Source organism: Solenopsis invicta, chromosome 14 (genome assembly GCF_016802725.1).
Source record: "Solenopsis invicta isolate M01_SB chromosome 14, UNIL_Sinv_3.0, whole genome shotgun sequence".
NCBI lineage: Eukaryota > Metazoa > Arthropoda > Insecta > Hymenoptera > Formicidae > Solenopsis > Solenopsis invicta.
Genome location: NC_052677.1, coordinates 15082805 through 15105097, shown reverse-complemented (window position 1 = coordinate 15105097; position 22293 = coordinate 15082805). Strand labels below are relative to the sequence as shown.

The 22293-nt window shown below is 37.3% G+C and overlaps 1 protein-coding gene across 1 annotated transcript in view; it reads left to right on the top strand.

The window, feature by feature from the left end:
• The window catches only part of LOC105207583 (heparan sulfate glucosamine 3-O-sulfotransferase 5), a 47806-nt gene that overhangs the window by 1882 nt on the left and 23631 nt on the right, over positions 1 to 22293 (top strand). The window contains exon 2 of the mRNA XM_011177125.3: positions 16434 to 16531. The gene's annotated coding sequence lies outside the window, so the exon portion shown is untranslated. The remainder of the gene's footprint in view (positions 1 to 16433; positions 16532 to 22293) is intronic.

Here is a 22293-nt window from a genome sequence, read left to right as displayed (position 1 = left end):
TGACATATATTACTGTAAGTTGCCTTTACCACAAACATTAAATTAATGGGAACGTATTAGAAATAAAAAAAATCGCAAATATGTATTTCTTGTAAAGACTTAACGTTTAAAAGGTAATTTTAAATTATTTTGTGATAATTTAACGGCAAAATGCTGTTACAAAAGAACATCTAAATTATTTTAGATGTAGCTTGCTTCATAGAAAGATAGAAATATTTTAAATACAAAGCGTTTTGTTAGAGTAAGAATAAGTTATAATTGAACGTTCACACACGTGTCATGAGCTATAAGCTTGCCTTAAATACGAGTCAACGTACCCCATCTCTACGTACATTTTGATTTTAATCATTTTATACATTATTTATTATTATTCAAAATAACATTATACAGTAACAAAAACTTTTCTTCTAACTAATAATACGTGACTTATTTGTTTTTTAAATTAAAAAAAAACAATAAAATAAAGGAAAGATATCATACTGGGATCCATTTTGTTTGTAGATAATATTATTTGAACAAAAGCTAAAAATAAAACTTTAAAAACATAAATACAAACTAGAAAGTATCTTCTATCAGATGGTATAGCAGTTTTATAATACTATTTTATATTTTGTAATAATGTGTTTTGCAACGTAAGCTAAAAAGAGCGTCTGATAGAGTGGTCCCCAAAACTAGGCAATAATAAAATGTAAACACGCTCTTGTAAAAAAGGAGTTAAATGAACTAAGTTATAAAATATGTTTGTGTGTATTAAACAACAAAGTTTATAAAGTTAAAATACTAGAATGGAACTCTTCCAATTTATGTTTTTTTACATTTTATAAGTAGATTTGTCGCTTCTGACGCTACTTTACCTACCTTAAAGCAATAAAGAAAATATAAAAAATTTATGGAAACATCCGTCAACATTGTAGTTAAAAATTTTGTAGTTATTGTCAATATTAATACAATGTTCAGTTTTCAAGAAATACGGGTGTACCACTTTAGCAAGGGGAGGTCAGTGACTGTCCTCTGAAATAAAATTTTGAAACATTCGGAAATTTGTCACTTCTTAAATTAAATGTTATCCTTTCTTTATCATAAAATTTGTTTGGTCTAAATAAATCTTTGGGAATAGTTTTATTTAAATAAATTTTTGAGAATGTGGTATTATAAAAGGGATATTTTACGATAACTTTTTCATTGTTTCTTTCGCCATAAATACATAAACGGAACGCAATGCGTCTCTTGTGCCAACTTGTCTCTTGTGCCAACGAGCCCCTATACATCGCGTGCGCGCCTCGACAGGATTCATTCAATTTGTTCGCCGGCCTTTCTATTTCGCGACAAGTTGCGAAGTACCGTTGTTGGAGGCCGATGGCAAGTGTCCAAATGCGAAGCAGAATAAGCATACGTAATCTTACAACATTGGTTTTAATTATCCAGTTTGATCCGCCAAATCTAGAAGTCATTATTTGCTCCATGCAAACTGTTGCACGTGTACCACGCGAATTCGCTTCCGATTGAGCTACGCGAAGCAATAAAAGTACTTTTAAACAGAGAGAGAAAGAGAGAACGAATTCGATTTTAGAAATATATTATTAGAAGTCATCTTCGTGAGCCCATAAATTTCCATAAATTTTTAGAAAGCAAAGCGGCGTTGTTTTGAGAAATTAATTCGAGTAACAATGAGTCTTGCAAAATTTACGTTTTTATTTTTTCTTAATACTTCAATTACTATTAATTAATTTAATTAACTGGAATTTGTGATTTATTATATTGGTGTCAAATGTGACGAAAAGTTTCTTAATTTTATCTTGTAACACGACTGATAATTATAGACACGAATTGCTCCAGAAGTAACAAAAAGCGAGCATCGAGTACAAAGAATCGATGCCCGACTGCTCAGTTTTTGTTACTTCCAGAGCAATTTGTGTCTATAATTTTCGCATCCATTAGCTCTTCTCATATTCTTAAATGAAGATGCAAGATAAAGAAAACTTTTTCGTAGCTATTTATAGACAAGCCTTCTATTCTTCTTTAATGTTACACGAAAAAAAAACGCTTTTTCTAAAATGTATAAAAATTGTGCCTAATACAGATTTAAGAATAATTAATTTTAGTAATTGTAATAATTGTAGGATACTCAAGCGTAATGCTATAAAAAATAACTTTAATATATTCTAGTAATTCTTGAGAGTCTCGTAATTTTTTTGAACGTTCAACATAATTATTTTCAAATCTTTATGTGATCAAATTTGTATATTTCAGCAAAATTTTTTATGTAAATATACATTCTCAATAGAAATGATACAAACAGTGCTGTTTATGCGAAAAATCGTCTTTGATATTATATTTCCGGGGCAATGAATGCAATCTCACTTATCACGAGCAATTCAAAGTTTTTTTTTAACTGTAACCTTTGTGTTATTTTCTCATCCATCCAACGAAATTATCTGGTATCTTTTATTTCTAAAACATTTATAGGCCCTTGTGCAGATAGTTTCATGCGCGAGAGAGATGTTATTTGTATCACGTAACGGGCACGGGAATGTTCCCTGCCTAGTGTACTTCCGAATAAATTGCTCAGACTGATCTTAGTCGAAATCCTAATTTGTGATAATTACGGGTCAAGATGCCAGGAAAGACGATTAGATATATCCCTGCTCGGAATAAAAATTATTACTAGACCGGAATTTAATCCATTTTCATTACGATTGGAGAGATGTTTGTTGTTGAAAATTAAAATTAAAAACAAAATTTCTTCCTGAATATATATTATAGTCATTTCGATCACGTTTAATTTTAACAGTTTTGTTACATACTCTTTAACAGAATTAAAGAGCTACTGTTCGAATTGATAAAATAATTCGAATTAGCAAAAATAATGAAATGTAAATTTATGTATTTTTGCAAAAGGTTTGTAAGATGATTTTCGAACAAGCAATTCTAAAGCCTAAAAGCTCTGCTTTCAAATCCCCCTGAAGCTTTTCCTTCGACGGTACTTCTGTTTCAAGTAGTGCCATTTCCAAGTCGAACGTGTAAAAGTGATGAAACAGGAAATTCGTTAAGTACTTCACTCACCTATTATCCTCGACTGGGTCATAAAGAGAAGGAAAGGAGGTAGTGTTATATATTATTTTTTTGAAAAATATACAACTACATGAATTCGATTAAACTGACTTTATAAATATGCACACAGAAAAAACAATTTTGTTGTGTACAAAGTTTGCTAGATACAGATACATCTGCAAATAATTTTGTTTAACCATCAAAGCAATTATGTAAGACACTCAAACTAGTTGCTAAATTGTTTGCAACATTATCATCGTGATTGAGTGACATATGTAATTATTTTGCTGGTCTGACGAAATTATTTTCAGCTCTCTAGTCAGCTATATTTTCAGTAAAACTATTCTTTCCATGCAAGGATAATCAGGAGATAGATTATATGAAACGTTTATGCTGCCCCTTTTTCGTGTGTGACGAAAAAAAAGATAATTTTTATTTTTCATGTATATTTCATTCGAGAAAATTAGAGAGAGGGAGAGAGAGAGAGAGAGAGAGAACTATGCATTGTATATTATATTTCATAAAGGAATCTTTACGCCTGAATGCATCAGATTTGATTCATGAATAATGAACAATTTCTGCGCAATCTTGGCGTCCGTTGTGAATCGATAGTTTGCAAACTGTAGTATGAAAAGTTAGAGAACTATAGTTAGACTATTATCCTAATTTTCACTGAATGTGATCAAACATTTAATGATCAATAAAAATCACATTCAGATTGAATGAGGCATTATCATACGTGAAAAGAAAATGTTATTGCAGTATCTAAAAATTTAGTTATGTATATACGGATTGGAAAATAATTTTATATTGGACTAAAATTATTATGTACGTAAGACGTTCAAGCATGATGATGATATTCCTGCAAAAAATTTAATATTCCAGCAATCAGCTTAAACGTTTAATATAAAACTTTTTAATGAATCAACATAATTATTTTCAGATCTGTATTTCAGCAAAATTGTTTTATAACCGTGTAACGTTGAACATTTCGATTAGATAACAGCTTAAATGCTTAAAACGTTTTATTAATAAATCTTTTCGAGTTAAATATAGGTTCGCTGATTATTGAACTTCCGTTTGCTTCTCGTGTGAATATAAAAAAATAATTTGGGATCGCGGAACGACGGTTATATATTCATTTGACCTTTTGTACGGATACTATTCTTCCCGTTGTCTTTGTGACCGCCTCTCGCGTGCAAAAGCATTAATTAACGGTTGGCATTTTACTAGATACGAGTCTATGTCGAGTTTCCACTGTTATTACAGTATCGTCTCGCAAATCATGTAAACTAGTTTATTGTTCCGTTGCGAGCTTCGTATCTCGAAAATTGCACAGCTGCCATGTTGCGCCGTCCGGAAAATTAATCACACGCGCACGCTGGCGAATCTGTTTTTTTCCATATTTATTATTTGGAAAACAACGCAACTAGCATTACTACCGTAGTACTACTACTGTAGTTCGTTGACAGATATTGATAAAAATATGCACAGTTTGCGCAATCAAATTACAAATTAATCTTGACAAACACGACAGCCAGAATTGCATTCGCATTTCTATGAAAATTCTATCTATTATTTGATTATATCCTATTATGATATACGATGATTATTTCAATGAATTTGCGGACTTTGTTATGTTATTTTACGAGCGCGGTTGTTAAACTTAGCCACACAATCTTTGGTCTACACAGTCTACGCAGTTTTCATATGAAAATTACATTTATAAAATATTTGTTTATCTTACGAAGAATTATAAGACTTGCGATGCTGCTTGCGAAAATGATTAACTCTATCACGCGAGAATAGAAAAGAACATTTAGGCTCGTATTCATAACCTTGTTTCTCCTGAGAAATTGAGCTGGAAGCTGTCTCGAGAAAATTTATCACGCGCGTTGGCGAATATTCTTTCCGTATTTATTATGATATATAGTCCAACAAATAGAACTTAATAGCCAGTTTGATATTCTCCATGTCATATTTGCAATTGTAATTCAATTGAGGTAAGATAAAATGTGTCTTTAAAATTTTCAAATTGTTAAATTTTAGAGCACCATTTTTTCCTATTATAGGACAGAGGATGGTCGTAAGATAAATGTGATAAAAGGGTGTTTTGTATAATTTGTATTGAATTTTAGAGGCAACCGTTAAAATAACTTTGTTACAGAGTCTAGACATTGTAATATGATTACTTTTGATTAGAAATTTAATGATTCTAGCCAGGTTGACCTCGTTTCATTATCAGGACATGATAAAATAAGTTTATCAGGATGTGATTAGTTATAAAATGCATCGGGTCTTTATTTGGATAACCTCATTAGATTTATATTCTAATTGAATTATTATTAAATCCTTATTAGATATTGGATCGGGTTCAATATAGGATATATTAACAGAAACTATTAGGATAAACTTGTTTAAATCGTATTTTTAGACCGTATTTAAATTGTAAGCGCAGAAACGCGATTGAAGTAAGTTTAATAATTAGGATAAAATTTCAACATTTACAAAATTAATTAATAAACATACGGTAATCAAGTTTTGAGTTAACATACATTATTATTTGAAAATGAAATATATTTTATGAAAGCCTTATCATAACATTAATAAATTCGCAATTAATTTAAAATACAAGAAGCAGAATGTTCGGCGTATCTTTGTATAGAAATTATTTTGTACAAGTATAACATTAAATAATCCGTGATAACGAGACTGTCTGGCGTACGGGCGATATTGTTTTGGTTGCGCGTGACTTCATACGCAAAGCCGCTGCAGGCTGTATTGTCATTCAGTGTCAAGACTGGGAACCAGTCAGGTAACGGCCCTCCGTGTGTGCTAGCATGTTGAAACACGTAACGAAAAGTCGTGTACGTCGATTGTGCACTGACAATTAATTCGAGATGAAAGTTTCACGTATCCACATTTATTTTACAATATTCAATATACTTGAAAATACTTTAATTTTGTATAATGCATACGTAAGACCACCGTGTTTGTCACTCGCGCAGCAAAAGTCGAGTCAGGCGGTGGCACAAGGTGCTTCGTGTATCGTATTATTCAAAACATCAAGTAAAAGTACGTTGTACCTTGTTGTACATTGCAACTTTATTGTAACGTTATTAGCATAAAGTATTCATAAGCGTATCAAAGTGACAATATTTCGCTCAATTTACTCATTTGAAATAGATTCCCCCCTTCCTCTCTTATGAATAAAAAAATGTATAATAAATAAAAAAAATAAGAGAAATATATATTTTCTATAACAAATAAGAAGGATTAGCGTATTCTCTATATAACAAATAGAGAATAAGAATTATAAATTAATGTTGCGCGTTGTATACGAACGATAATTAGGTCCCTAGCGGTTGGTTTGATTTTGAATATATTCCGTTTCGCACTTTGAAGTTTGAATGTAATTGGCCTGTCACATTGAGATTGACAACGAAATAATGTACGAATTGTCGGATAGAGTTATTCAGAAATGCCATGGGTATTGTAGTTAATAACTGTTTCAAGTTGAAGAAAGGACGGAGAAAATTTACTTTATAATTTTCAGTGTTAGTAACTTAGCATACAGAAAATTTACTTTATGATATTTAATGTCAAATATTTCGAGGCAAGCGACGCTGGCGCCTTGGTGTTTGTTTTTGTTACAACGTGCTGTGGGTATAGTCATTCGTGCAAGACTCAAGCCGACAGGTAGTGAAGTACACTTACGTGTGTGTGGTGATATTACCGCCAAAACACTATTACCTTTTACAGGCTATTAAACTATTAAACTATTAGACGTGATTGATTAACTCTCGTGATTAATGATTGTAAATACATTAGTTATTTATCAAGGTATAAGCGGATTGGATGAGCGATTACGTTTACATTGGCAAAAAATTCGAAGCATGATGTGAAGATATATTAAAACTCAAGCATCATTAAAAAAGTTATTATCGTGCGTATTTATGAATGAAACAAGGTGTCGGGCGAGTCGTAGTTTTTTCCGTTAGTCTTTCATCGCAGTATAATAATCATAAAGTGCGTGTCGCGTGCGGTTAACGTCGGGAGTGCCATGCAAAACACCAAGCGATTAGCCTACTTCGGTAATTAGGACGCGCGGTCTTAATTAGGATTTTCGCGAGTATTGTGTGAATGCAATGAATAAATCTAAAAGGAGGAGGATGGGGATGAGAAACTGCAAAGCGACCAAGGATAAACTAATTACTTTTTATTTTAAAGAGAATCATAAGATAAATAAAAAAGATAACAAGAGATATATTATAACAACTCATTGAAATCTTTTATCTTAAAAGAGAACTAAGAAAAATTAGTATAAATATTTAATCTTGGAATTTGGATAACCATTAATTTGTTTGAACAGGAATATGTTTCGTACACGAATCGTCACGCAAAACATTTTTGGGGAAATGCAATGGAGAATACCGTGAAAAAATAATAATCCATAATCTTATTTTGTAACAATTTTTTTATTGTCAAAATTGTTTTATTTCTACAGATTTTTTGTTGTGATGGATTCAATTTTCAATTTTATTGTTTACATATTTAGCGGAAAAAGAGAAAAAGGACTGCAAAATCCATTTGTGACAAATAAAATACTGGCATTAAAAAAAATAAAATCCATTAAATATGAATTTTAAGAGTTAGTTTTTAATTAAAGTACGGTTATTGAATTCTCTGTATCTCAAGGTAAAATTTTTTATTCTGAATATTTTACCCAACGAAGCTTTTCGATTCACGTAATTATTAATATAGGTCACAGATCAATTCAATTTTTAAACTTATTTCATCGAAGATTACATAAAAAATAGGAGCACGTATCTTTCATTCGATATTCTCTCTTTATTCGCAATCCAAGAAACGAACTTGGAATTGACTCATTTAGTCAACGATATTCGCTTAAATCTGACTCTTGCGTGAGCTTCGTTATTATCACGAACCTTATTGATATCTTGATAATTCCTTTACGACACCGTTGTTCTTTTCCTTCCATGATGAAGATTTCTGGAATTTGGCACTCGTGACTTAGGAAGAGACATCGTCACCGCAATCTCTTAGTGAAAATATCCTTTTTTTTCCGATTACCTCGAGAGATGATTATCCATTAAACTTATATCGGTTGGAAGTAAGGTCAATGAATCGCTCGAGAACATGCGACAAGACTTCCTTGAAACAGAGAAAGGAGGTTAATGCCTTTCCCAGCACTCGCGGTGTCGCCTTATACTTAAGACATACACGTCATTTGTAAAACAGGTGAACTAGAAGGTTTAAAGATGCGGTCGCCAGGTATCGGGGAATATTTAAACTTTGGGCCAAGTTTTTTCGAAGATATCAAGCCTCAAAGTTGCCGGTACGTGACGTGCGATCGCGACGATATAGAAGTAACTTCGTTCCGATCGAGTGCGGAGACCTTTCTGTGATCCTTAAAGCTCTTAAAAGCACGTGCATGTATGTGTAGCGCGCACAAAGTTATATGGCAAGGCTTTTACACTTTCTTCCTCTTTGGTGATTAAAACAGTATTCCAAAACATATCTCTCATTATGCGCATTAAACAGTATTTAATGACCGTTAAAAGAGGAGATAATAATTTCTCATTTTTATTACAATTACAAAATTATTATATCGAATATTGATAATAATCAAATGCATTTATCCGACGCGGCAGCGCGGGCTGTGGGGAATTGCGCATCAGTCATCTATTTTATGACAGTCGGAATACATGGTGTGAAATTTGAACATGATCGATTAAACCACTCTCAAGTTCCGTGGAAACTTCGCAATTTGTGTCGCCGTATTCTGTTCTTCCCTCGTAATTTATTAGTGGCAGAATATTCTCGAATCGAATTTCTCGGAATACCATTAAAGGTCTCCGTTATTTTCATCCAACAATCATTTGTCATCTCTCAATCATACGGATCTAGCATCTTAAATACAGCTGTCTAAGTTTTATTTATTTAATGCGCAAAATATCATAGCGAAATTTTACTTAAAATTTCAAATATTTTAATGGAATCGCGTAATGCGGTTCTTCCGTGAATTTTTGAGAGAAATTATTTTTTCAAAATTTTTTTAATTTAAAATATCGTCGAGCAAAACTGAACTTTTGATCCCTGTTAAGCTTTGACTCGTAAAAGTGACCAGTCTTGTGGCAAAACGCGATCTTTTCTGTTCCTCGTACATGATGAGATTCCCTCGACGATGTCCGTCAGGGTGAACGACATCTGGATCGCTCGCAAACGCGGTAAATCCTTCGATTTTCTAGCAAAGCCTTTCGCGAGATGCCGAGTCACATTTTCACGTAGCTTTTCATGAATAACCGTTCGTTCTCTTTTTACACAAAGCCTGTGTTTTGGCGCGTGTTATGTCTCGTCTCGACTTTCCGAGTTTTTATCCCGGGGTAAAAGTCCCACTTAAATTTTGATCGGTTGAAATATATTTTTCGTGCGGAAAATACAGATTTTTATGTGATTTCACATCAGAGAATTCGAGCCAAGTTTTGTCGATTTGAATCCAATATTCAGTATGACGTATAATATTTATCTGACACGTAGTGTAAATCATTGTTTATTGCATGCCCCGAGCTGGAAGAAAACTCTTTTTAAGAATTTAATACCACGCTATAAATAATTCGCTCGATATAAAAACCGATAAACGGCGAATTAAGAATGATAAGGCGCGGATAAAACTCACGGCTCTGGCGATCACCGCGCCTCTTTAAGAAGTCCAATATACAGTCTACGTGACTCGGGACTAAGGCGACGTTATAATATTCTTAAAAAGTGCATTGACATAATAAAGATAGCGTCTACTCGGCCGCGCGGCTAAAAAAAATGTTGGCTGCAAAGTTGGCTTTAACCGAGATATTCAACAGCTTTTTACGAGCTTTGCGCGTAGCGTGTTCTATTTTCTACATAATAAGATACCGTCTCTCCGCGAGCATTGTACGTTTCTTGCTTCGTTACCGGCAATTTCCGCACAGCGGCCGCAAGTTGCGGCGCGCGTCGCGAATCTCAAAGCAGCGCACGTCGCGCGGGCACACCGTGATTCAGCTACCGGAATCAATTTTTAACGCACGACGCTCTTTCTCTTCCCCCTTTTCTGGATTTTCCTCTTGCGGAATGAGAAATACCTTCAACGTGTACAGAACGACGAGTTCGCAGCCTCCAGCAGTTAGAACTAGGAGCGGCTCAAGTCGCGAGTGACGAAAGAATTTTCGTCACTCGCGCGCGATCGGGTTTACATACGCGGAAAGGAAAGGGATTATGCGGAAACGGGGTTTGCATTGTCACCCTTTGCAACACTTTGGCGCGCGCGCGCGCGTGTATGTGTGTGTGTGTGTGTGTGTGTGTGTGTGCTACGCCTCTACGCGATCTGATCGAGTCGAATCTGATTGCGTCGAATAACAATCGAGAGTGGCTTTGTGTCACGCCAGTGCCGCGCTATTACACGTCTATTAGCGGCGTAGCCTATAAGTGGCCGTAATTCGTCGATCGGATTTTATATGGTAATCAGAGCGAACTCGATAATTCGCCTTAAAGTCGATGTCGGATTGAGCGTTGCGTACGCTGCTCGTCATTACAAAGGGTGTTTATTAAAATATTACGCGCTCCGTGAAGAGAAGCGTGCCGCATGTTTTATCAAAGTCCATCGGGAGAGATACTTTTTCTCGTTGCTTCTTTACGGAGCGCGAGCTGATTACCGATCTCGTTAATTTGCGCTCCGTTCTCTTTCATTAACGATATCTTCGCCGCTTTGTGTTGCACCATCGTGACTTCATTCCGCGGGCTTCGCGTGCGGGCCGCGATACTATGCGCTGCTTAGGCATGATTTTTGTCAGGGAGCAAGTATCAGGCCTCACATCGAGCCGAATGGCCTAATTTCGCTTCGACAAAGATAATAATTTACAGCGAGGTTTACACGCGGTGTACACCTGAAAAATGCAAGTAACTGCCGTAATAGATTTCTGATAGGCGGACAGAAATAAGGTTCCCGTGAATAAAAAGACAAAAAGCACCTACCGGCAAAAAATGCTGGCTGCATTTTCCGTTTGCAATGAATTATTTATGCTGCGACACAAATTTTATAGTTAACGCGCACGCTGAGATACGTCGCGCTCCTCTTTGCTTAAATTGTTCAGGGTGCTCGACGAAACGCCCAGCATACAAACTTTCCGAATGCTGTTTACACACGCTACATTCATTTTCCGTACGCTACAACACCTGACCGCTTTCAGAATACGTCGTGAAATAGCGGATTAAGATCGCAGTTTGTCTTTGGCATTTAATGCCGAACTTACGAAGTTTGGAATGGAAACATGGAAGTTTCGTTGTGTAAGTCGAATTGACAATGGCGCTTTGAATTCATTGTTTTGCAATAATTATTTCAAGATAATGCACTCGCAACGTGAATTGCAATGCATGTATAATTAACTCGTTCACAAGGTCTTCAAATTTACAAATTGCAAATAATTCCTTCAATTGTTATAATAATTATAGTTTTACTAAAGGTGGCATTTGGCCATTGTCGGTTTGTAGGATTTTGGAGTCTAATAATAATATTTGTGTGAATTTTTATAATCTCTCCAGCTCACGTGAAATGCGTGCCGTATATTCATCGATCTTGAAGTAATCCTTAATCCCGAACGGACGCACTTTAGTAAAGTATCATATCGGTCACATCAAAATGAGCCCAACTGACTTTGAATAATTATCGCGCCTAACCCATTAATTGTCTTGAGTAAAAAAATTACTGAATATTCTACAAATAGTGTAAAATGTGAATTAATTTTATGTTACGTTAAATTTTTAATCGAACATCGCCAAAAATTATTGAACCAGAAGAAACGTAAAACATGACTTTTTTATTTCAAAAATCACAACTTTTTAGATTTTTAATATATTTTTTAATTGTGAGGATATACTCTTTAGATATAGCACTTTAAGAAAAAAATCAAAGTTATGGTACACGTTTCAAAAAAAGATATTCATTTTGAGGTAATTTTCGAGAAAATGAATTGACGAAAATAAACTGACTTGTTCCGAGCACCTGGTCTAAAATTTTCTCATATCGAAGGAACTTCGAACTGGCGTTATATAGAAGTCCAATATTAAGATAATAACGTAGAGAAAATTTAGTAGAAACTTTTGTTGGGATCAGTGATCGTTTAAGAGTTAATCGAAGCTGGAATACGTAATGTCACATATTAACAAGCAATTTAATAATATTGATGCTCATGAGCATTTTAAAAAATTGTAGAGTTTATTGTGAAAAATAACATCTTCACTAGAATTCAAACCTCGATTTTCCTACATTTTGTGCAAATTTTACCAATTCAACTACCGAGGCACCAAGATCCGCTAAACCGATATTGACCTTCTTTCAACTTTATGTTTGACATTTTCATCGATCCTAATCGTATTATTGTTATCTAATAATTTTACTAATTGGTATTTGTTATTTATGTTATATCGATTGTGTCACGTTTGTTTTGGATCATGATACGTTCTCGTTCACAAGTGCTTATATCAGTCTCAATTTTGCCTTTGATTTTCGTAATATATTATAAATTAATTAAGAGAGCAGAGTCAGATGTTATAGACCGAGTACACGTTTCGATGCGTTTCGTAACATCAAAGAAACAAAGTTCCTTGTTAAGCCTCCGCCATCATTTCGTAGACATTCTACAAGCGTACGTAATTTGGAACGAGCTCCGACATGTAAAGGGTTGTGAGATATGACGAATAATTCAGCGCCACTACGCCGAGCAATTTGTCTTGCATTGTGTACGCCTTCCACGACACATCTTTCGCGCGTGACTTTATGCTCAATAGTCTTACTTACACGAGTACTTTAGCGGCATAATGTTTGCTGTCCAATTAGCAGCGATAAGTCGCTTTCCCTGCCGTGCCTCGCGTGCGTTTGTAAACTTTATCTTATTCGTGTATTCAAGTCATATCGAGTCATTCTTTTATCGCCAATCCGGGCGAGCTATGTCATAAACTGCGTAACCATTAAGCAAAGCATGCAAATCCGTCTTTGTGGAGCAAACATGCCCGTCCGTATAGCACAAATGGATAATGCAAGACACATGCAGCGCGAGCGTTTGCCTCCTCCTTACCTAATCCATTAAACGCGATATCTTACGCCTGCGATACCGCCACCGCCACCATCTCCATCGCCACCGCCGCCGCCGCCGCCGCCACCATCGCTGGTACTGCACAGCGAGTAATCGATAAGGAGAGGGATAAGGGAAACAAAAGAAAAGTTGCTCGAAGCTACGCACGTGTCCGTGTGCGCGGACGGGCGGAATCATTGCCTCATAAAAGGAAAAAGCTCGGTTATATGGTGAAACATCAAGGTATGGTGGGATTTGTGGATAAAATATGACGTGATATCTCTCGTCAGAGGGAAAACTGCCCGCGGCACGTTGCCGCGGAGCCCTCTTCGAGGATCCCTCGTCGTGATAACGCGGAAGTTGCGCGAGCACAAGCGAGACCGCCGCCGCTTCTATCTTAGCGATCGTGCCACCGACTTCGCGCGCACGTGTGCCTTCGTGTCTTACCTGTTCGACCCAATTTTACGTTCTCCTTCATCGCATCGCACTTCTTTCTCCCATTTTTCCCGAACGACCGAGCACGCTCGCGCCCGATACGTCTAGCTTCGAGGACGGCTGCCACAAGTGACGCCGAAAGTATAGGGCATCGATATACCTCCCTTATGTAGGACATTTCTTCCAAAAACACCGAGATCGAATAACGGAAGAGAGAGAAAGAGAGGAAAAAATTCCCGATTTACAGCCCAAGGTGTTTGCGTGCGCGGGCGTGAGCACGCAAAACCGCGCGGTCGCCGAGAAAGAAGTGTAAGTGTGACTCAGCTGTTCCCTCAGTGGGTCGCGTGTTACGCGATCAAATGTCTTATTATATAGTGTCTACGCCGCGCGCCGCTCGAAGCATGCAATAATTACACAATTATGCGCGCCGGTTGACGTGTTACTTTCATTATTTACCAGTCAATTCACGAAAGAAAGTTTTTAGCTGGTTATAAATAACGTCGCATTTTCTATAAGAATGTTACACGCTAGCTTTAAGTTCGCTTCGCCATTATTTTCACGCGACACACGCGCGCGTCATTCATCGGAGTCATAAATCGCCTCGAGAGGAATTTATTTATGTACGAGCACATGTAAAATATTAAAGCCCAGAAATTTTTCATTAAAATTGCGCGCGCGCGCGCGCGCGCGTTTGTGCGGTGTGGATTTGTTCGCACGCATATCTTTTTTTCTTGCACAAAAATATATTTATAACAACGTTATATTATATTCAGCATCATCGTTTTTCATTTCGTGTTTACAAGGAAAAACGTATTTCATATTTTCCGGCATTCCTCAACCGTAGAGGAGCGCGCTAGGAGCTTCGATAAATATCCCAGGAACTAACGATGTTTGCATATAGTTGCTTGTGTCATCGGACATAATAAAATTCGCGGGAAAAAAAATTTTCAATTTTCGTCCGTATCCGTTGTCTTTTGTTTGAACACGAGTCATAACGTCTGAGACTTGATATTCTTATATCAACGAGGAAATTATTATCGGTTTCCACCGTCCCCGCGTATTTTATGTGCCGTACGGTATAACAAGTTTATCCGCGTACCGCAGTGACGAGGCAATTAATTTGTACGACAACGATTGAAGCCATTAATTTTCAATTGGTCGACCCGACATTAATTGCAGGTTTATTAATTAGTTGCGGGATCCAAGGATAACGGCAAACCGGAAAAGCGTTATCCTTGAGTGAGTTACGAGCCAATCGCAGTGTTTATGCTAATTTGCAATTCGATGTCGCGTATATATCGTTATCGGAGGTGACGTTCGTTAAGTAAACGTTCGTTGTGCTTTATACGGGAGCTTCACCGATAAATAACCGGGTAAACGCGCGATGTTAAAGACGGTCGTCGTCGTCGTCGGCGCGTGTAGCGCCATGGGAAAATTTACCTCGATGCGAGCGATGAATTATAATCGTGAAAGTTTAAAAAAAATCAAATGATTTGTGAAACAGCAACGCCGGCCGTCGCCGCGGCTCCAGAAACTCGTTTCGGGCAGACAAATTCACCGTGGCTTTTCGCCAGACTTGCCGCTATTCCTTCATCTCGTCGACGCTAAGCTATCCCCGTTCCAATTTGCTCGGAAAATGTTTTTCCTCGCTCCGTGACTCGAAGCCGCGAACGGGGACGACTTGGAAATTGTAAGAACGTCTTCGCGCGCGCGTGTGAAGAAATGCTTGGACAAGACGAGACTTCTTCCAGTCTCTCCAACACATATATATCTATATTTCTCTGTTCTCGCTTAAATACTTGGAAGGTTCCGTGAACCTTAAGAAGACAGAACTCGAAGGATTCAAAGTTAAGAGCAAAGAATCTAATAGAAGAAAAATCAGGTCTCGCGTTTCGATCCGGCGAGATACGAAATATTCTCTTCCTCTAACTTTCCGCCGTTAAACTTCCTATCGTATTTCGCATTCGTATTATTTTACTGAAATTTATCGAGACGGAGAGTTTTTCTTCAACTCGCTTCTCTTCGAAAATCGATTTACTTAACGAATTGAAAGAGCACTCTTCTTGCGAGATTCGTCTCGGACAGGCGGCAGGCAGACAAGCAGGAAACGTTACGAGTTTGTAGCATTTCCATTTGATTCTAATTAAAAACCGTTCGAAACGTCGTCGCGACGTTACAAGTTTCTCTTCGTGACGCTGAAACTCGAGCAAAGATTGCGAAGCCGTTCGTTACGTTCTCTATGTATTACCGACAACTCGATTCCTTCCACGTTTCCTCGGGAATCGACTGCTTTGGCTCGGGCAATGACGACAAGAAGAATCGATGCTTATCTCGGTCGATGTGAAAAACGTGGGGATTAAAATAAATAACTGAATTATACAAACGAAACGACACGTACAGATTTCATTTTATTAATATCAAATTCAATTTCAACGATTTTGTCGTAACGACTGTAGAATTTATTAACACATCCATATTCCCATAATAGTAACTAATATTCCCGTAATAGCGAGACTTTCGATCATCGAATTTCACTTATCTTCATCTCCGCTGCCGCGTATGAAACCAGAATCCTCGCTGACGATCGCAGGAAATTGAAACTAGTGCCTATCTAGCTCGGTCTCGTCCCGAAAACTCAATGATCGGCAAACTATGCACACGCGAATTAAGCGCGCATCATTATCGATTACTCTCGTTGTGCCACGTCGTTGTAAATGATAATTAATTTACAATCTTCTAAGTTCGTACATTTGTACGTGTTGACTTGGTATTAACTATTCTCATTTGTGCCAACAAGTTTAATGATGTCAATTTTCATTTCAGAGTTTCAACGGGTTACTCTCAACCCTCCTCGCCATGCATGGATTTTGAACTTCCATATCCAGTACGAGGGTCCGTGGAGTTAAGCACGACGCAGAACAGTAAGTAACGGATTTTCTAATGGTTCGATTAAATACGCACATCTCGCGTTATTAAATGATGATTACGAAATGGCAGTAACAAGCGACTCGTTTAATAAGAATTAAAACAACATATCGAGGGATCTCATTAGCGATAATAAATATTTGCTGTTCGACAATAAATATAGCTCGACATGTTGCAATTACTCTGTTGCGCTCAGATTCCGAATCCGATCGGGGAAAAACAGAGACGAACGATGGAGCACAGGTGTCCGCACACGCGCACAGTAGATACGTACGTGTATCACTCTTGAAGAATAATTCAGAGAGCCTTCAACATAGAACACGAGTTACGGTGCAATCGATTCGAATCTCCAAGGCGGCACGAAATTTCTTGTCATGATTCTTCCGTCTACACGATGTTTTCGCGATAATTATCAAGTAGAGAAAATTTCACGTGAGGTAGAGTGAAAACGGGAAGGTTTTTACATTAAATATAAGGATTTGTACATCACAGAGATGTCGGTTGACGGGTTTTCTCTCGTTATTTATTTAAGATAATTTTAATCGAGCTAGTAACGGGCTTTCGTAAACGGCAGAAATTGCGCTGTAATGATTACCCTAGTAGCTAAATTTTAATTAAATCTTCATCATTATTCGTATGAATGGCTAGCTCTCGTCCAAACAATAAAAGGTTATATTCTCGCGGTGAAACGCACGCCGGAGAAATCACGAGTTAGAAAATTCACGACAACGTGAAACATGAGAGAATTTAAGCAAGAGAACCATAAGAGAAATAAATTCGCTCGGGGATAGTACCCGGAGAATTCCAAGCGCTCGCCTACTGGATACATCAGCATTTTCGAGGATAAAAGAGACTCTGTGATACGATATCGAACACTTCAGTCTATCTTCTTACCGGAAGCAGAGAACGTATAGTACAATGGGGATAAGAGCGTATATGCTTGATCGAGTTTCAGATTACTGTACTCGTTATTTAAAAAAGACTGGGATTTAAAAAATGTTTTAATTAAATTAATGGTTTATTTACATCAGCTTGTATGCCAAGAAGAGACTTGGTTTACAATTTTACTTTGCTCATACGCATCTATCTATTTCTTAAAATTTTATCTGATACGTTAAAATGTAATACCCAGAGATTTAGAAAATAACTTATACAACTTATTTAAAATAAAAAATAAAAAATAGATTTTAGAAACTTATTTAAAATATAAAATAAGAAATATATATTTTAAATAAGAATTTCAAATAGTTTTTTATGATTTTGTTTACTTGAATGTATATCATGGTTAGATTCCAAAACGTCCTTTCCGAGGTAAACTTTACTCGAAATATATAGTACACGTAACATGTAGTATATTATATCGAGTAAAATTTCCCTCTGAGAGGATGTTTTGAAATGTAGCTTAAGTAATTAGATTATACATCTATGAAGCTCTTTAGAATTTTCAGTGGAACTTTTAATAGAATCAGACAGGTAGAAAGTAGGGTCATTCACGGCCATTGCCACTTTACAATACTAATTTTTGTTTTTTTTTTAACTTTAGTAAATAAAACCAAATTTAATCGAAATTAACAAGCAGTGTAACCTTATTTAAAATATTTATCTAGAATTAAATATTTTTTTCTTTTTTAAATAGAAAATAAAAAATAAGACATAGGAAGTTATTTAAAATAATGAATGCTAAATCACTGTATTATTTTATTTGAAATTCGTATTATTTCAAATAATATTACCTTATTATAAATACGACCGACTCTTGTCTAATACGCATATGTCGCTGTACAATTTTTCTCTCATTATTTCTATCTTGCACAGTTCTTTTATGTCTATTCAATTATTCTTCTGTGTGTCTTTTTTTAGATTAATCATATAAATATATATGGTAGAAATTAAGAAATAGCGATTGTTTCGAATAATTTTATTACGAAATTATGATTGGAGTAAAACTTTTGAACAGCTTTGCGTATGCTACGACAGAATCTCGCGTTTTTGCGTTTATTCAATCTGTCACAGCAGGCGAGCAATTGAATAATTGCTAAATACGAGACATTTTTTCAGATGTTTAAGAGAGAGTCGCTCATGAATATTTTAGTAGCGTGAGCTTGAGTCTCTCTCTGAAACGCAAAAGTAAGAGGACCGAAAGGACGCGGAGCGTACTTTTTTTGAAATAAGAAAAGCATTAATATATTTTTCTTAAGAGACAAAAATGGAAACTTCTGCGCACTTCTCTCCCTTTTTCTTTACGGTGCACTTCCTTGAAAATTTTCGAAGAAAATTTTTCGCCGTTTCTGCGTGCAGAAAATAAACGGGGACAAACTTCTAGCTCCGTAAAACATCGTTATTAACTGCGTAGGCGCGAACTAAATTTAACGTTTACACCGTTGACACTGAACAGTATGTATGACGAGAGTACTCGTGGACGCGTAAAATGCACCGTGGGCGTGGGAAGTACGTGCCGCTGCGTCATGATAAAAAAAAGACGATGCGTGAAATCGCCAGTTAGAACCGACGCTAAAATTAACGGTGACACGCACCGGCCGTCACGTGAGCATGTTTCGGAAATATCGTCGTCTGCTTCTCTCGATCCCTTCGTATTGCTATCGTTTCGATAAAGTTGATCGCTCGGCGAGTTGTCAGAGTGATTCGTAGGTGGTTTCGTTGACCTATCGGTTTGACCCTGCAATCGTTATTCTTCTTCTTCTTTTTTTCGAATATCACCCACGTCAATTTCCAGAACTAGATATCTCGTTTTTCTTGCATCTTGTATGATCTCCCACGTTTTAATTGTTCGTCGACCCACGCGTTTCTTCAATCGAATATATCATCGCGCAAGAACGTAAAGGGAATAAATGAATACGTATATGTACGTGTATTAACGACCCGTTTAACCCTTTGAACACTGAGGCAGTCGTAAGGATTTGATTTACCAGACATTCTCTCAGTGAGCTAAGTGAATGGATTATTTCCATTATGCGTCCTGTCTGTGAGCCATTCGCGCAAGGAGTAGATTTCCGCGAAACAACATTAACGAGCAAGTTGCAAAATGGCTGGGAGAAGTTGAGCCGGTGGCTGAATGGATTAAAGCGCAACTGCGTAGAGTATGGAGTATCTAGCTTCGAGGTTCCTCCTCCCCTGCCCATCCCTCCGAACCTCGCGCGAAACTTTTCGCAATTGTTAAAGTATTAACTCACTTTTAAAGCGGCTTTACTTTCGTGCATTTTTTGCCGGCGGGGAGCTGCGCGATGCGGCACGAGAAAGCACTCCCCGATAATTATTATAACTTAATTCTCGCGCCCGCGTAGCCCTCCGCGAAGGGCGGACAATATTAAACGAAGGACAGCGGTAACAATGGAACAATCGTGTTTATGCTCGTTCACGTGTACACTTTCATCCTCGGGTCGCTGCTTGCGACGACACTTCCCTTAAACTTGCATCACGTTCCGAGACATACGGAATATATATTCGACCTTCCTGTTTCCAAGTTATTCTAACTATGTCTTCAAGTATTCCGAATGCACCTGTAAAAAATAAAGTGCAAACGATTGTTAGCCATTCGCGTGCTCGTCTGCTATTACCGTCACGTGGAGATTCGATAGTCGGTAGCACGGAGAACTTTTAAAATATTTGGTTAAACTTCACCAGCGCGCACCGGTTACACTAATGGAAAAAATGGCATATGAACACCGACCGACTATTTTAAGAAACATCCTAGCGTGTCCAAAGAAGTTTTCCATTCTGGTAAGAATTTGAGGTCGACCTGTGCCCGGGCTGGAGCTTCTCCCGTGGAGCGACCTCATTTCATTTCCTCCTTTTCCGTTGCGTTCTTCTCGTGTGTGAAATTCTGATGGCAAAATGAGTCCAGTTCTATCAGGATTGTATTTGTAGCGACGCCCGAGTGGCACCTACGTGAAACGACATTACTCGTACGAGAGAGCGAGAACGTAACGAAAGTCGGATGAGGTATGACGCTCAGCTGAACTGCCGTAAGCGTGAGCTGCAAACCGTAAATCTTTTCTTTTATGGAAGTTTTCTAGACCGGGGGGTCTCTAATTATTTTTTTATGGAAAACTGTTTTCGAAACTTGCCAGACTTTCGCGAGCCGACAAATGTTAACAACGTCTCAAGGTTAAGTCTTACACGCTTACAGGCTTACACTAATTAGAAAATGTGATTTTATTTTTTTTTTCTTTTAGTTCTTTTACTTATTTATTTTTTTATTTATTCCTGTTTATGTCCGATGTGAGAAATGATATTTTTTTACTTTGAATGACCTGAAATTTAGAGGCAAGTTGTTCTTATTAAGTTGTAGATATCTGTAAGTCAAGATCTGGACTTATTCTTTATGAAATTCTTATCTTTGAGAATGCTGTTGCATATGTTGTGCCAAAGTTTTTTATGACTAAGATTTTTAATTACGATTTGCCATTTGGTGACCCCTGTCTTAAACATTGTCTATCTGAGAGGGAAAGAGAGTTAGCATTCGACTGAAGCAACGAAAAGCATTTCTACAGAACGCGTAACGAGCTCGAAAACAAGTTTTACACCTGATCATCGAAATGGGAAGTTTACTATCCTTCGAAATGTTCACGAACGCGCTGTAAGTGTTTTTTTAAAGCCCTTAAAATAGTTAGCGTTGGCCAAATAGATTCGCATGCACGAACGCGAAACATCGTAAAGTCCCCCTCTTTTTTTTTACAGTCTGGCGTTCCCTTGAATAAGAACTCGTTGTAAAACGCCCCGCGGGTGAACTTACGCAGCCTCGTCTTCTATTTACCATAAGGCGCGATAATAAAACTAATGACGCCGTTTTACCGGTTCCCGAAGGAAGCGATAAAGTTCATTTTCCGTGGTGCCGGGGCATCATCGAGACAAGGCAGAACCTTCTTCCGCCTTGCGGCTCCCTACTTCCAACTCGATTTCGTCTCGCGGCGATTCGATTACGGACATCTATACCTGGTAACAGACTGAACGTCAACTTGAGAGAAGCAGGAAGGGTAAACGCGCGGAAGGAATAGACGGCCTCGTGTGAAGGGAACGACGAACGGCAGTTTCGTTCACGAGCCCACCGAGGGTGCAAGGCGCAACTCATATTAACGTTTTATCGCGCCGTAATGCATCGGCATAATGCATGCGCCTTGGCGCGTTGCAAATTATGAACCGGCGACCTAACTTGCTGTGCATTAAATTTCGAAAATAAAGCGCTTCGGTTACCAAGCACGAACGGTGTAAAATGGATAGTTATTAGTATCGTTAGGATGAAGTCGCGTTCTACCGGAATAAAATTTCCGGCGCGCAACGCCTACACACACACACTTTATCTCTTTCTTCCTCTTTTTCTCCGACGTGCAGTATCGAATTGCGCAAGAAGAACGCGTTGGTGGCATTATCCGCGATTATGTCAGCGCGATTGTAAAGATAAAAAGATCCGTATTACCGGAAAGACACGTGAACTTTTGACCCGACCCGATTTTAGCTTTTAGCAATATTCATAAATTCATTCAACGCGTTGGCGTGGGCCAATGAAATTTATTGGAAACGGACCTCGGCGATGTGTCCGTGATTTTGTCCGCTTTAACAGCAATGAATATTTACCTCTTTTCTTCGTCTACGTTTTTTTTCTTTTTTTTTGACAAAAAATACAAGAAATTAATTAAAGCGGTACATAAACGATGCGCCGAGTAAAGCGAACGCGTAGTTGAGCATCACGTGTATTTTTTTTCGTGAATATTCATGAACGATGCGAAGCGAGCACTTTGCA